Source organism: Aptenodytes forsteri, unplaced genomic scaffold (genome assembly GCF_000699145.1).
Source record: "Aptenodytes forsteri isolate BGI_AS27 unplaced genomic scaffold, ASM69914v1 Scaffold54, whole genome shotgun sequence".
Lineage (NCBI taxonomy): Eukaryota > Metazoa > Chordata > Aves > Sphenisciformes > Spheniscidae > Aptenodytes > Aptenodytes forsteri.
In genome coordinates this window covers 1,684,670-1,702,655 of record NW_008796044.1, presented here as the reverse complement: position 1 = coordinate 1,702,655, position 17,986 = coordinate 1,684,670, and positions in this window count along the sequence as shown.

Genomic DNA, 17,986 nt, shown 5'->3' with positions numbered 1-17,986 from the left:
CGGGGCGAGCCCGCCCCCTCCCCCGGTTCGGGTTTCGGAAAGGAATGTGCGGGCTGCAGCACGGGAACCGCCGCCCGGCGCTCCGGCGCTGCGTGGAGGGGTCTCAAGTTTCCCCTCTGAGGGGAATTCACCTCCTTTTGTCTCCCCCGTTTCCACTCCCCGAGTACCCTCTGGCGGCGGAAGGAGGAGACGGCCGCCGGGGCCGGGCTCCTTCCTGCGGGGGAAGGACGGAGCGGCCTCGCTCACCTTCCCCGGCCGAGCCCCGGACGCGGGGGGCTCCGGCCACCCCGAGCGCCTCCCCGCCTCTGAGCCTCGCCGGTGTCGTTGCTGCGCTTCGAGCTCGAGGCACCAAAAAAATGCAGCACGCCCTGAAAATTTGATAGCGTTTAGAGATTACTTGGAAAATTGCGAGTCCTGGGAGATACACAGGGCGGCATTTTTTTAAGGCAAGTCTTGGCCCATTAACAGGAAGGTTCTCCCTGTAGTACCGGACACGTACAGTGACCTCCTAACCCAAAATAAAGCTGGTATATGCACGTCATGACAACCTGTTTCAAAATACCTAGTTCCTTATTTTGCACACTTAAAAATACTTCAAAAAGCATGCTTATGCATGAACACAGATAATCTGTTCTTCATCTACATCACAAACTCTTGGTCCGTGACTACAGAGTCCAGGCTTTGTTCCTGTGGGTAGAAAAAAGTTTTCCTTTTCACAATTCAACAATGATCATAGCCAGCATTACCATGAAACCCTCACAACCCCTCCAAAGATTTGACAAGGCTAAGTCACATCAGGACTCAAGTTCTCAAGTTGTGCTCAAACTGTGTTCTCAGCTTTTGCTACAAACATAAAAATTTAGTATTTTAAGTGAAGGGCTTGTAGGAAAAAAAAAAAACCACACACCACCACTGTAAGATGTTCACCATAAGACATAGACATGGCATTCCAGTGTGCAGTAGCACATCTTAAATACGTGTTCATTTCTGGCAGTGTTTGCTTCATGTTTTGATTACTGAAATTTGTAATTACCCAAGGCATTCCAGTCCACCTTGATAGTTGTTTTTGGCCAAACCGGTGAAATGGCCCCCTTTATAGCCAGCAAAGCAGCTACTTGCCTACTGCTCTCCCTAACAAGCAAAGACTTGACACCGTAGAGCATTTCCCTGTGAAGAGAAATTTGCCAAAGAGCACGTGCAAGACCACAAGCTAACCTTGACCTCTCCTGGTCTTTGTCTGAAAAAGCAATAAAGCGATTGTCTCATTTTATAGTGAATTATTTACATGAGAAATTTCATTTTTATGTAGAAACCATTTTGATCAAGCCTTAAGATTGAACCACTTACACGACTAGACTCAAAGCTCAGTTAAGTGGTCCTTATATAGCAGTATCCAATGTGAGAAGGCTCGGTGACAAATGACACAAGGTTTGAAAATGCACAGAGGGACTCAGCTGTCACCCCTTTAAGTGGCTGCTTTATGCTGCTTCAGAAAAGATTAGAAAATACTATTCTCCCACCTTTCCCAAATCTACAGAAACCAAAAGTTTGGGTAGTTGTGTGTAATTCTGTCTGGGTCCCCAAATGAACCTCTCTTTTCCCGGAGCAAAAGGCAGAGGAAGATCACTTTAACCTCCAGCATTAACAGATGACGTAAGGGGCAAAGCCACAACAAACCCCTCTCCAGCCTTACAGTACCCAAAGCAGCAATGATAACTACAGGAGCTTGAACCACATCCCTCTCCTTTACCCTCTTGAGAGGGCAAAAGCACAGACAGCTCCAAGCATGTCATCGACACTCATCGCTATCTATTCTGAGGCAAGCACCCTCAATCAAGTGTTAGTCTACAAGAGATCAGCTCTTGAACAAGGAACAGCTGGTTCAGACCAGACAAGACAGAAATTACACTGCTTAGGAAGACAAAGTAGTCTGAAAGCTCTGAAGTCTCCTCCACACAGACTGAAGGTATACATCCTTAGCTCATTCAAGTAGTGAAAACACTTTTGTTGGAACCTAACTTTCCTTGGCAGCCAGGCAACATGATTCCAAAGAAAGATTTTTTTTTTTCCCCTGTTCTAGTTTACTAGCAAGCATCTTCCCAGCTACAAAGATGGCCATATGGGGAGGCACGCACCCCTCACCTCAGGATGGAAGTACAGGAGCTGTTGGATACTAAGTAAATATGATTACAGGTAATGCAAATGTCATAGCCTGATGGTATTTTTTTTTTTAAAGTTACTAATGTTTAGCTATGATGAACTTCAAATTCTAAGAAATGCTGAAAAAACTCCCTAAAACCTCTTCAACACTGTCATCCATGGCAATCAGCATATTCCATGCTTCGCTGCTAATCCCTCACAACAAAATTTCCCTGAAAAGGACAAGTGAACCAGACAAAATGGCAGAAAAATAGATGAACCGAAAGTGAAGCCCATCCTTGAAATACATTTAATTATAAAAACTAAGAGGCATGCTTTCCTACATTCCAGTTAAAACAGCTCTTAAAAGGAGGTGGTCACATATTCTCAAGACATGCCACAGTGGAGCAGAGCGTTGACTCTGCTGTTTTTCCTTTGCACATCTACTATGGCTTCTGGCTCCTGGCACTTGCTAGGAGCTGGCAAACGAGTCACTATTCATCTCTTAGTGTGGAGCTGGCAGAGGTCAGCACAGCATGTGTTACACAAAACTGCACAAAACAACAGATTATGGAATAATCTGAATCTATAAAGTGTTTCTTATTTGTATTTATGAATTTAAACAAGTTATTTTTATGAAGCTATCTAAAGCTGGACAGTTTTTATCCATGCTATTTCCTGAAGTATTAGAAACTACCAACATTTCCATATATGTAAAACTCCTTACAAACAAGATTATTATCAAAGGTGTGCTGTCTACTCAGCACGGATTTAAGTCTTGCCAGCTGCTTCTGCAATAAGAAATAGAGCCATTTCTCTTAGAAAATGAGTAGTTCACTGCATTTAGAACATCTTTGCATCAGTCTGGAAACTGACTATTTAATACATAAATATTTTTATTTAATCTATTTGTTTTCAAGGAAGAAAAAAAGTAGTTTTGCTTTTTTCTCTTAGTATGGAAGAACATTTACTAAACAGATGTTCAGAGTATATTTACATTCAAGCCTTGCTGTCACCTAAGCTGTTCCTTAGCTGCCTTCTCTCTTGAACCTGCCATCAATATCCTCACCGATTCCGCCACTACCTCCACCTTGCAACAGTATGCTTAATACCACTTACAGTCTAGAAGAGAGCCGAGTTCTGGGAGCAGCAGAAAGGCAGGGTGGACAAAAACAGAAGAACATGGCAGCTGCTTGGGGAGAGGTAAGTGAAAGAAAAACACTTCTCTAGATAATTTTGAACTTCCAACATCTTCTTCACAAAACATGCAAGCACAACAAGTGTTTTAGACTTAATTTCAAGACACTGCATGGTGTGGTATGCACAATGTCACCGTATTTCTTGTCAGGGACTTCCTGGGCAGTTATGCATGCACACACCCTGTGTAGCCAGTGTGACATGTCTGAGCAACATAGGGCTTGCTGCACTTGTGCTGTCCACGTGGCCTGCACATGTGCAGTAAATCTGATGGCTCCCAAATGCTCATACGTTTTGCATGCACAATAGTTGTCTAGAGGCCTGATGGGAACTGTAGCAGGGCCTGGTCAGCTGGCTGAAGTCCTGAAATCTGAAAGTTTATGAGCAAAAAATAAGACCCGTTTAAGGAATCCAAACATATGGTACTCTGGTTCAAGCAACAAAAGACCATCACAGAACCTCATACTGCAGGACTACCTGGCACAACAGAACAAAGCCTCCACCATCACCAGCAGTAACTAGGAGGGTGGAGAGGAAATGAGTAATTTTGATCGCTTCAAAGGAATCAAGCCTTGAATCTTATCATTTAAGTCACAAGGCTGCCTGAACAGCTCTAAGACGCGCTCTCAAGAACATCCACCACATCGCCTAATGCTTTGTCACGTGATCAAGCTGATGTGTGCATTTTAAACATGCTAAGTTCAAACTCCACCTAATTTTAAAGTCACTGATGCAATCATTTGGGAAGCAATGACATATACTATGTTAAATAAAGTATCTCAGTACATTACCTAAAAAGGACATAAAGCTAACACTTGAGAGCCCTGTCAATGCTAAGGAATTTGAACTTGATTTTTATTAGAAGCTAGAAATAGAACATAGGTTTAATATGACAGATGTCAATATTGCCACGCTATTTCAGAGCACATAACATCTAAGCACTTAGTTACACTCTCCATAACCACTGCACGAACTACAAGACACCTATTTTAAAGGAAGAATAGGACTTGCGTTCTGCCATCCCAAGCAGGCAGAGCCTAACTTGTGTCACGATGCCCTCTTGTGGCTGCTGAGCTCCCCGGGGTCCCAGGCAGACCCTCCTTCGCTACCTTGTGAGGTCTGTTGCACGGATCTTATGCTGAGGGGTTCCCTGTCTATTGCACATAGCTCATTTGAAGAGGTTGAATACTCTTTGAACCTGTGAGATTTTAAAATGCATGTGCAGATGTCGTCAAAACTACGGTCAAAATAAACAACAGCAAGATGATAGCACCACAGAGAAGAAAATAGATTCAATTGATGCTGAATCAGACGATGTTTTTCACTGTGTTTGTCTGAGCCCTCAGGGGTTTACTGCCACAAGTTTCATAAAGACACTGGCATTTTCTACTCCCATTTCAAGGGGAAAATTAATTATCAATTAAACACTGAATATTGGCTTTTAGAAAGATATTTTCATGTTAATTGTTTTTGTTAATGAAGAAACCAATGCTTTGTTTTCTTTGTTAAGAACGTGTTAGGCTGCGCAAACAATGTTTTTACCTGTGCCTTTGTTTTTAAACATTATGCTTATTGAAATAAGCATTAACTGCTCTTAAAATAGTCAAACTATAGAATGAAAACTGTCAGATCTAAGACACTACTAAAGGCTACTAGTTGGTATGAAATGTCAGATGGATTAGAAAGCCTAGTAATTGAAGCAAGCCTTATATTCCCCTCAAACAGAATAAAACCATGAATATTAGCCATCTGTACATCTTTACTCACAAATCCATTCCCATTTTGAGATGTGGTAATAAGGAAGATGACTCCATGCAAGAAAGCTTATATCACTGTGTCACCTGGCATACCACGATTCACCACACAGTACGCAAGAAGAGCGGTAACTTTGAGCAGCAAAGAATTTAAACAGGATTTCTTCCACTCAGAGTAGGGCTCCCATTCATAGTAATTATGCAGAAGATCATGAATGAAACTTCATAAACCATCTATTTGCTCTCTTGCTTAGATTCAGAGACAGGATTGCAATTGTCCTTCAAATCTGGAATTAGTTTATTCTGTCAGTTTAATTCTAATAATGGATGATACGGAATTTACCTGCTCCTTATTCTAGTTCCTAATATGCTGTTGCTCAGGTAGTTGAAATCAAACTGAGAAGTAGCCAAAAGCTAATTGACTAACATCGAGAAGGGATCATGCACCTTCACCGCTGCTGAAAACACTTTAAATGTGTTAAAGAATTTTTAATTACAGCTTATGAAGAAAACAAAAAAGTAGTTCCGCTAAAAGCTTAGTAAATTAAATTAGGTTCTTTTGTATTAGATTTGTATCATACAACAGAAACAACCTAGAAAACCTTCCACATTATATCCCCTCTGCTACTTACTGTGCCATATATTCCATCAACTCTAGAGTATTAACTATTGAGTTACCTTTGTCTTACATAGTTCACATCCACATACAACTTTCTATAGCTTTTTCTGCTTCATACTCAGCATTTAAGTAAATACTAGAGAAAAGATGCAAAACAAGGCCTATTATTATATGCTTTTAGTACACAAAAGCTACCTAATAGATGAGCATTTTCTTCTTAAATTAAGGTCTGTAATCAATACGAACATGGCTTGCACATAGCAGGCAATATTCAATACATTTCATTCTGTTTTCAGGGGCATATAGGCTTCTGTAGGAAAGTACTGAACTAGTTGGAAAATCTAAACGATTTAAATACTTGTGGAATATATGGAAGGCTAAGGAGGCCACAGCACAGCGTCCTTTCAGGCTTGAGGGTGTTACTTCTGATGCAAGGCATAGCAAATTTCGGCAATGGTTACAGGAGAGATTGGAGAGTCAAAATGTATAATCCATGACCTTCATTGCTGTATGAAACAATGAAACCGTAGTTCCTTAGCTTTATATTGTTTTGTTTCAGCCAGAATCTGACATTAAGCAATTTTAAGAGATTCTGCATTAGAGGAAATTCAGGGTTTTATTATTCAAGGCATAGTTGACACAATGATTTAAAAAAAAAAAAAAAATCAGTTTAAGGGGTGCAACCATAGCTACACTTTACCATCAACTATTAAGACAGCCTAGAAACAGTTTTCATACACGAGGCATTACCAGTTTCTGGTATAAACATGGTTTCTCTCTTTGTACTTCAGCATACAGAATACTAACAATCTTTACACATATGCAACAGTAGTTTCAGTGGTGGAAAATTATTAAAAATAGTAAAATTTAGGAGAAAGATTAGTGGATGAATATGCTGAAGATTCATAACGATACAAACTTGCCACACAAAAAACCATAATAGTTTCTTACATTTAGAGGCTACTTGCACCTGGATCCAAAACAAAAGCTCCTGTTGAATAACAGTTTTGCATTCAGAAAGAAGTCATATCCATTTTCTCACCCCCAAAAGGTATTTGAGAAGTAAACAGAGAAGGTGCCCTGAAAACCAAATTCAAACACAGGCTTCTGTGTATTGAAGTGTATTAAATGCAAAAGTTTTCAGAGCAGTAGGCTCAGAAGTGAATACTTCTCTTGGACAAGACCTAACAGCTCCATACTTTGAGACAAAGCAATCCTTTAGAGAGAGACTATCATCTTCATAAGCTAAAATAAATATTTAAAGTTTTCAAGATTTGACTAGTTCCTCAGTTTGGAACCCAAATCAGAAGGATGGGGCAATATATAACTATTATCCTAAATGAGGCCTTTTCACATTGAAAAAATATTTTTGACCTTACACTGTCTTGGACGACAAAGCTAACCTGAAAATCTTGGCAGCTTTGGAGAAAATAAAGCATTCAAAGCTGTTATTAATAACTTCCGTATTTCGATATTTTGATAGAATATTATTAACACTTGTGCACAGAATGAGCAATACCATTGCCACAATGTGAAACATTTCATTATCTCAACTGTGGATGGTTCACATAGCTCAATGCATCAAAACAGAACTGTCTTGTTTTGAAGCATAAGTAGCTTCCCAGAATTTTTCCTTCAAAGATGCAGCAACAGAAGTAAAATATCATTTAGCATGTGCTGGCATCAGAGGTTCATGTCTTCACCTATTCACAATATAGTGGTTCTCAGCCCCTGACGTTGAAAAGTTTTCAATAACGTATCATATCAGAAGTTTAAAAATACATTCAACGTAAAGCTTAGGCAGCTAGATCCCTATTATGTCAACACACTAACATTAAAAAATTCTTTTGACTGCAGAAAGGAAATATCTAGTGCTTAAAGCAAGAACCAGAAAACCGGGATTTTGTTTCTGTGTTACTTATGGGCTCTGACCTTGGCAAGTCAGCCTTCTGGCCTCCATTTACTAGTTCATAAAGATTTATAATACACACAAGGTTATATAGCAGTCTGAGCTTTACAAAGCGTGTTTCAAGTATTATTTTCAGTCTAAGTTAAAGTCTACATTAAATATCAAGAACTAGAAGTATTTTGTAAGTATGCAATATTTTTATTAATGTGAACATTTTGTGGTCTTTGATATAAGGATTTTTTTTTCCTCCTTATGGATGTCTTTAATGGAGATGGTAATTGAAAGCAAAGTACTAGAGAAAATTTCAAATTTTCCCTGTAAGTGTTTACATACTGTGTGTATATTGATCTGGATGGCTGTAGAATAGTAATTTTAACAATACTCTTCAATATCTACTCTGCATACTGTATAAAAGGGATGGAAAGCCAAAGAATGAAAGATCTGAAAATGTTTTATGCAAAGCTTTTGAAGTGGAAAATTTAATATCTAGTTCATAAATTTTGTGGCTTGTTTGCTTGTTTGGGCTTCCTAATCCCCCCTTTTTTTTCCCCCCCCCCCCCAAGCCCAATGAGTACAAGAAATTTCACAATGAAACCGCAAACAGGACAATAAGCTGACCAGCCACACCGGACTGAGAGCAAAAAGGGTTTGTCTGATTTTCTAGGTTGCAGAGGCTGTCTCACATAGTTGAGACTCCCAAGCCAGCACTTGGAAAGAAAACTGCCAAACTTCATAATGGCGTATTACAAAGTACTTTGCATTGAAGTTTTCAAGCTTGATCTTTCACGTGCTATAGAAGGTTACTAAACTCATTGGAATGAAAGCAGTCTTTAGCCAATATGGTTACTAATTGGAAAGCCAAATGCTGTTAACTTAACGACCTCAATGGCCACAAAAGACTCAAAAGTGTTACTTTGACACTTGTTTGTGCTTTCAGACACAAAGAATGATCTGCTTAGAGTTTTGGAACTTTAAAAGACTAAAAACATTTTAAAAGTACAAATGAAAGCCTTAAATGCTAACAACATTCCTCTTTCTAAAAAAGATAGTTATTTCTAGGCCAAACACATTATTTGCCAATCTTCCTGTTGGTTGTTATTGTCTGTTCTCAAGAGAAGTCACTTGAAATTGTCTAGAAACATTGTTTTTAAAGTGCAACTATGTTTCCTTTGATCAACATGCAAATGTATGGAAACAAAAGAACAAATTTAGAAAATAAAGCTTCTCTTTCCGGTGGCAACTCTTACATTTTACCTTGGTACTGGGGAAAAAAAAGAACCGTATCTCCTCCTGTCAGCAAAGGTCTAGCACGTAGGTGACACTACAAGAAATGACATAATCTTTGGTTCACTGTCCAAGTGAACCCATAGTCCAAGTTAAACTAACCCACTAATCCAGGAGTGTTACAATCAATCCCCGAATCCTGCAGTACTGTGAGATGCAAACAGGGTAGAACACCTTTCAAATTATCATATGTCACGATCCTACCCTTGAAACACCTTTCAGAGAACTCCAAAAAGATAGTGTGCATCTATCATGCATCTAGTAGGCCTAATTTCAAATATGTTTTCATTCATGCACATATGACCTCATTCACTGTCACTGTGGAAGAAATAGCAGATAAATCCTGAAATTATGTAACTTTATATATGAACTATCTCAGGATTTCATAATCTAAGTCCTTTTTCTATCATTTTATCTTCAAGATGTACTGAACCATTTTATGATTCACCTTCAACAATCCACTTCACAAAAAGAATACAAATTACAAAAAAAAAGGCCTTGTGCAATTAACCTTTTAATTCTTTACATTATTGCTAAAAAAATTGTCACTGAATGCCAAAATACCAATTTGACCTACAATGACTCTAAAACCTGGCTTCATATCCAGGATGATTTCTAAGCTTGATGTTTTATGCCTCAGAATAAATACCGACTATATACCATTTAAAAGAAGCCTAATGCTATTGTAGGTTACTCTTTCATTAGGAATAGTGTAATAAATTTACTTTATTGTTCCCTGTCTTTAAAATGTCTTTTACTGGACCTTGTGCCTTCTTTACTGGCTGCCATATATAATCATGTGCCTTTAAGCACCAGGAAAAGCAAAATTCACATCACAGATGGAATTCTTTTCCAAGATGCTGTGCATAAAATGTATTTGTCCTTTGCCAGAACATCATCCTCACAATTAAGGGCTACGATGGGAAATTATGTTAGTAAAGGTCATGCTTCAGTTTCCATGTATATTTAAAAATAAAAATTGAGATTCTGTTTAGAAAAATGTAAAGAAAATCAGTTAATACAGTCCAGTAGGTTACAATTAGTATTTGCTGGTGACTTTAAATGGAATATACATACACACAACAGAACACCACAAATGAGGAAGTGATCCAAACAAAAAACCAAACCCAAGTCATATACATGCAAAACTGTTAATACTAATATTGAAAAAAATGCAGTTTGTACAGACTCACCGGACACTTCATCAAGATCATTATTCTAAGCCATAGTTTTATTCAATTAGTATTTGCTGGTGACTTTAAATGGAATATACATACACACAACAGAACACCACAAATGAGGAAGTGATCCAAACAAAAAACCAAACCCAAGTCATATACATGCAAAACTGTTAATACTAATATTGAAAAAAATGCAGTTTGTACAGACTCACCGGACACTTCATCAAGATCATTATTCTAAGCCATAGTTTTATTAAAAAGCAACCTTTTTCCCCATTACTTTTATGTTGTAAATATTAAAATAACTCTTTAGTAGCAGTAGTCTATTTCATTGGCTTTATGCAGATTATTTGAGAGTAACTTAATTTACTTTTTTTGTCTTGGTTTGGGTTTTTTGTTTTATTAACCCAAGTAATTTCCCAGTGATTTTCTGGGTTCATTACAAGATTGTTTAGAACTCTGAAAATTGGAGAAAAAATCTGGACTGAGGGCAACCTTGATATTATGGAATCATTTAAGCATTAAATGATTTATATCCTAAAAAACTAAAATCAAAAACATCTATCTGTTCATCTTGTGCTGGTCATTCAAATACTGAATTTTAAGTTTCAGTATGACCATAACTGCAATAACCTTATTCCTCCATAATCACTTTGGACATAAACAAATATGCACAACTTTACCAATCATTATTTTCATTTGCATCGCTAGTCTGGTTTTTAATTATTCTTCTCTCTCATTTTATCTTAGCCAATGTGAATTTTGGTTACACTTTGCAGGATTCATTGCACACGCTTCCCATACTATTATCCACAACCATTTTGTGTTTTACCAGCTGGTCCACTTGTTCTTGATATTTAACTACCTGAGGTAGATTGAGCAGGAGACTATAATCAAGACAAGTGACTAAACAAGCATTAACCAGTTGAAAATTTGAGGGAACAATAGCAAGTTAGCTTTTCATTTGGGTAGAAAATAAAAAATATATGACCGCAAAAAGGAAGCAATAAAGTTATTCTGTTACTAGATTATAAGAAGAACTAAGAAGGCGGAAAGTAGTTGCTGTAGGAAGCCTGGATTCCTGCTCACTCTTTATCAGCTTGAGTTTATGATTAAGATTTCTCCACCATTTAATTGTGATACAACTGCTTCCTTGTGCCAAAATGTAAGAAGTGATTTCAGGAATTAGGATGGAATTTGTTTTTTCTAAATATGCAGCCATGACTGGGTTCAAGCCCAGGCCACCAAATGCAATTTTATCTGGCTAGTGTGAAGTTTTCTGACAAGCTCATTATTACAGTAACATTTTTAGAAGTCAAAACAGCCAGGAGACAGATTTAGCCAATTGCAGACAAAGCCTTTTCAGTTCCAGTTGGAAGTCTAAACTCTTCACTTCTCAATTTCACACAAACATAAGATTTTTTTTTTGACCCAGCATTTTGGATTTGAAATCTTTTCAGTATAATTAGGCAGAATAAAGTTGCAGGTGAAAAGACTAACTCATGGAACAGAAGAGGGTAGGGTTTTTTGGTTGTTTGGTTTTTTTTTTTTAATCAGAACAACATAGCCAGCTGGAATATTTATCTTGACTATAGTTATGATTGACATTACCGGTTATTTACACCTTAAGTCTATTCCTTATAACATAAATCATTACTGCCCAAGTATAAAAGGCCAAGAACTCTGGCTGTTACTTTTCAATGTTATGTATTGACTTCCATTATTAAAACTCAATGTTATCTTTACTTACCTTTCCCATGTCACTTTTCCAGTTTTCAGCTATCATCAACTCCTAAAATATGTGCAAAATACATACTAATTTCAAAATTACACTTTAAGCTAGACACATTCAAATTCCTATACAATCTGGTTGCTATTATGGCAATGGCTTTCTCTTAAACATGTTTTTAGTCAAGCAAGCTTGACCTGTTAAGATCACAAACTTTTCTGCAGAGCCTAGCATCCACCATCATATTTTAATACCATCACATTTTTGTGGTGTCAGATTCACCATGTCCACATAAAGACAACAGGAAATGTGCCTTTTGTAGGCATGTATATTTTGAGACAGCACTCAGGCAAGTTACACAGCAAGGTTTCCCTCGCTGTGTGTTCACCTTTATCCTCACTGATGTTCTAAGCTGCTTGCTATGTTGCCATTTTAGAAGGACATTCCCAGCAATGCTAGTGTATCTCTGCACGCTCACGCACCAATTACTTGGTCAATCTATCTCCTGTAGCTAGGTCAACCAGCAGTATCACTGCTATTACCTACTTTATAAGCTGTGTATTTAAAGCCATTATTAAGTAAAAGATTCAACCCAGGTAGTCAGGGGCTCACTTGCAGTTTTCCTTAACTGACATTTATTAGTGCCTGACTAAAACAAGCTGGTCTTTAATTCTTGGCTGTTGCCAATGCATTGTTTCATCGTATAATGTGTGCAATTTGATTGATTTTATGAAAAAGAGTTATTGAAGACTGGACTGAGTGGCAAAAAAAGAGGTGTTTCTGAAAACTCAAATAAAAGGCATACTGTTAGGACCGTTTTGGAGAGGTGTATGACAACCATAACGCCCTGCTCTACTTCATGCTTTTCTTTAGAAGATACTAAATCTCTCAAAGAGAGCAAAATATTGCTGTACCAAAGTTACACATGGAAAAATAGGTAGAAGTAAGGGAAAGCTCACAGCAGAGGGCTTCTCATGCACGTTCAAACCTCCATACATGAACTAAAACTATTGTATTTTTTAAAGAATTTCATGAAGTTAACCATGCTGATACCATGCATTGCTGCCACAAAGCCATTTTTTCATATTTGAAAATCAGTTTTCCCTAAGCTATTCAGCATGGTGCTCTTGGTTTGTTTTTGGGTTTGTTTTTTTTTTTCATCTGCCCTCCAGAACAGGCTTTAAGTGTTGTAACATCTGGCTCATTTTCACATTTTGCCAACAGCAATCTAGATGGAGAAGTTACTGAAAATAATGACTCACAATAGAAGAAAGGGCCACAGTGAATTTTCAACATCAATAAGGGTTGCAGCTCTAAACCAATCTGTACAGCTTTTTCCAAGAGCTTCATGACAGCCATCTTGAGATGCTGATAGGCTCCAAGAGATGACTAAGATTGAATTAAATGCAACTAGAGTTGGAACTTTCACCTCTGAAGGTAACTGCAGTGCCTTATTCTATGCTGCTGCAAAACTAAATACCAACTAGTTTGTTATCCTCTGACTATATGGACCATTTGTTAACATAAACAAAACCATGAAAAACTACAGATTATTCAGTAAAAGGTCAATCAACAGACTCCGGAACAAATCAATGCCATGACAATGATATCTTACTAAGTTACATCTGGGCAAAAGAAGAAAAGACTAGCTTTTCTTTTCAATTATTTATTTATTATATGCTTGTCCAGATCTTCAGAAATGGTTGCTTCATAGTTGACTTTGGCAGTATATGCAAACTCACTCATCTGTTAAATCTCATTTATCCAAATTTAGCATTGTAATAGAGTAAATGTTTACCATTACAGAACCCTTCTGCTAGCAATGCAAAAGAAGAAAAGTTACTGAAGTTGAAGCTGTAGCAACTGTAAGACTGTTAGACAGGTCTTACACAGTAAAGGTGCTTTTTTATGCTAGGGAAAATACTTCAGTTTTGCTTATTTTCATGGCAGAGTGCTGTTCTCTTTCATATACATCCTTTTATAAGTAGTAAATTAAACATATGCTTAAACCTGAAACATTGTACATACAGCATTGTTTTTCCATATGTAGGATAACCATAATTAGCAGGAAATATTAACGGCAAGTAGAAAGCAACAAAGAAATTACAAGGGTAAGAATAATCTCCTTGCATCAAAACCAGTTACAAGTGGGGGATTAAAGAACAATCAAATTTTTCAGTTTTCACAAATGGGCACAAACACTAAGGTTTTAGAAGGCTTACAGCACAACATAACCTCCAAAATATTCCCCTAAAGAAAAATCAAATTACTGCTCATGTGCTTGAACTGGTAATTTTTACAAGGAAGAGCACAGCCACAGAGAAAAAACAATCTTTCACACTGATACTGAGAAGAGCTATGCTTCCCCATCTGAGGACAAGAGAAAAAACCTGCATACACACATGCACACAGTAACATGACAGAACAGAGTTGAATAGAAGCCTACAGAAAATGTTATGACAAGTGTCAGATACAAGATGGCATCAACAAATCTAGTGAGACCACATTCCCGTAATAAGAGAGGCAAAACTGTGAAAGTGAGCTGTGACGATACAAGTCTCTTCCACCAAGAAACGGTCCAAGTAATTTTTCACTTCTGCTTATTTGCACTGCAAAATGTTTTATATTAAAACCTAAGTGCATGCCTATGATATGTTTGTTTCCAGTGAATGCCAGAAAACCCCTATGGTGGCATGCTGAGTTCACTTCAGTGGTGAAACGAACTTTTTCTCCCAGTATAATTAATGAGTACAAGGACCTGGTAAATTTATTTGTGTACTGAGAACTAACACACACATCTTACAAGTTGTGCTCAAAGCATACAGAGTACTTCATACACACAGAAGTTAGCTGCAAAAGAACCAAGAAATAGTAATAGATGATTGGTGAACGTTCATAGAAGACTTTAAGCAGCAATAAGTTGCAGAACATGAACAGCCAGTCATCAATGCACAACATTCATACAGTCCACAGCTCTCTCCCTAATGATCCTTCCTGAGATCTTCTTGCACCTGAACAGGACTATGGGAATTGTTCCAGCAGCCCACAGTGCTACACTGCTCCATAATAACCTGGATACTTTGATTTAATTTGCCCCCTCTGGACAGGGGTTGGATGAGATGACATCGATGGATCCCTTGCCACCTATATTATTCTGATACTCTAATAGGCCTTGTTAGCCTTTGGAGAAAACTCAGGAAGATAAATGAAAATTGAGCAGTATATTCAGTATGTACACAAATATTAAAGATGAATCATCTAGACAGCAAGCGCAAGAGACATCATGGCTAAGCTCAGGATGTACTAATTAGATTCCTAGTTTTCTTTTTACTATTCTAACCATCATCTCCCAAAGAAAGAAGGAACTGGATGAATCCTCCCCTCTAATCTGGGCAGCTGTATGAAGACTAAATTTATAATTCGTGTTTGGAAACATTGTTCAACCATCTTATTAATGCTTGTTTAGCCCCACCTCAAAAACCTTTGTAGAAAGGAGAACTTTGTGCAAAATAAACTTCTGAAATCACTCCTTCAACTTAATATGCGTTAGAACTGTAGGGATTTTTTTTTTAACCCTAAAGTTTCTCATGTTATAATAAAGGAAAAGACTTGTTGTTCTTGTTAAAAGTTATTACGCATTAAAGTCTCATTTAAAATTCTCAAGCACCCTGGCAATAATAAAAGTACTCCAAGAAATCACAAAGAATGTTTTTAGAGAGTAGCACAGTTATGAAAAATAGTCTAAGAATTTAACCATGATCAAATATGTTAAGCTGTATACTTTGAGTATTACTTATGTATACAGATACAGAAATACTCAGATTTTGTAGTAGGCCTTCTGACCCATTTCATGGAATTATTGCCAAAAGCTCTCTTAAGTGTTCTGGATCTGCTTAATACAAACATTTTGGTTGTAATTATTGACTACTTGACTTTTTTTTCAGCTCTTGGAGACATCTTTTCATTAAACATCTTTACAATGATTAATATTAAGAACTCTTACCTCCACAAGATTGCCTTTATCCAGAATGCCAGTACTTTTAAGAAGCAAAAAATACAGCTTTTAAAAGGTGTGGGAGTTTTTGTCGCTTTGTGGGGGTTTTTTTGCTGGTAGTTTGTTGTGTTTTTTAACTGTTGAAGTCATATTTTACTTCAGTAAAGTTTCTTTATCATAATTTCATTACCAGTTCACTGTTCATCTGTCAAATTAAACGCGTTACTACAAATTGCTATTCAGATAATGAATACCAAAAGCATTCCTTGAACAATATATTAAAAGTTCATTGCATCTAAATTACTTGCTTCATAAGTATGTTGACTTTGAAAATTTTAGGCTCAAACTAATGAATTCCTCCCTGTGCACATTATTTATTTTTACACACAAAAGGAACAAAACTTCAACCATTATTCATCCTAAAGTGCTTTCCAAAATTGGATAACAACCACTTACAACGTCTACTGAATTGCAGAGAAAGCTATCAGCCCATTTAATACACTAACCAATATAAGTTTGCAGAGCTGTTTAAGCACCCATCAAGATTATCTTTTGAAGGCTCCGTGGATGGAAAAAGTGTAATGGAATTTTCACTACCTACTGCTAAACTACCTTTTAAATATTTACTGTTGTATTTATTCACTGTACAAACCAAAGCCCTTAGAGTCATTGTAAAATTAAAAAAAAAAAACATCACCTATGAGAATAGAAATCAATATCTGAACTAGATATTTTTACACTTTCCACCAAGTTATTTTTGCCTGATATTAGGGGGGGAGCAGAAAAATCAACTTGTTTCTGACTTTATGCACTCACTGCCCTGATAATGATAATTTTGATCTATTTTATTATGCTCAGTACAGACTGTTTGTGGTCAGTGCTCATCACAGTAATACAATATAAGAAATTTAGGATTATTTTTCTTCACACTGGAAGACCCAAAACATTCAGGAAACTATATAGACTAAAAGCACATGGTAGCTGGCTTTTAAAGGCTTATGGAAAGGAATGACAAGATATAAAAATAGTAAACAACAACCACCCCTCTCCACAGATATTTAGTAATCCTTCACAGGTTATCAACAATGCTCACTGAACTTAAGAAAAAAATAATTGTTCAAAAGAAGTCCCTTTAAAATCCTGAGACCACCAGCTATTCTCACCACAACAGAGGTCCCTTCCAGCTCAAGCTTATTCCCTTTTTAGCATTTTGATTAGCACAAAATCCAGGAATGAATGCAGTATTTGATATGCTGCCAACAGCGTGTTTCTCTTCTCTGCCTACATTTGCTAATTCTTTAGTCTTACTGCTGCAAACCTTTTTGAGACTCAGTTCACTACATCTGAATCTCCATTCTGAATTTAGAAATTACAAGGTTAGTCATCACCCGCTAAGGTACTGTGATAAAATTTCAGTTATTATGACACATTATGCAGCTATTGCTCATAGAGTGTGAGTGTGCACACACATGCCCATCTGTCTCTCAGAGCTTTGGAATCACTATGCCTTTGCAGCTCCTCTACATCTGCACAAATACTAACACAGTTCCGACCCAAAGCACTTAGTCTGTGTGTCATGAATTCAGATTTTACAAATCCATTTTTGGAACAGAAAACTTCTAGAAGTTAGCTGTAACAGCTCAATATGCTGAAATATACAGGCAAAGTACTTTCAGATGTAAGCAACTCAATATCTTCCTATCACAAGTAAAGATTATGATTTGTGCTACTGTGTGCATCCCATCTATAAGACTTTAGCCTGCAGTCAGAAGAGTGTCACAGTTCCATGAGTGCAAGCTGTTTGACTGATGTCTTCTTACATCATTCCAGCTTCTTCTTGAAGAGCAACACATGTTACAATAATACAGAGGTTTTTTATACAGCCTTATATGCTTTCACGTTCAGGGGACAACTGGTATAGAAAAAAACCTGATGCTAAACTGCTGTAGTGCGTAAATGCTATTTAAACCAAAATAATCTGTCCTGATCAAAGCTGCACAACAGTCAACTGCCTTTTCACTTCTTACCTGGGCAGTACACCAATAAGGTTAGAGACTTATAAAATGGTTAGAGATGCCTCAAAGTGAAGGAGTGGAATAATAGCATGCAGAATGACAAATTCAAGAAGCACACAGCAGGAGTTTTGCACATTGGTTCTTTGTGGCAACTACCATTGAAAG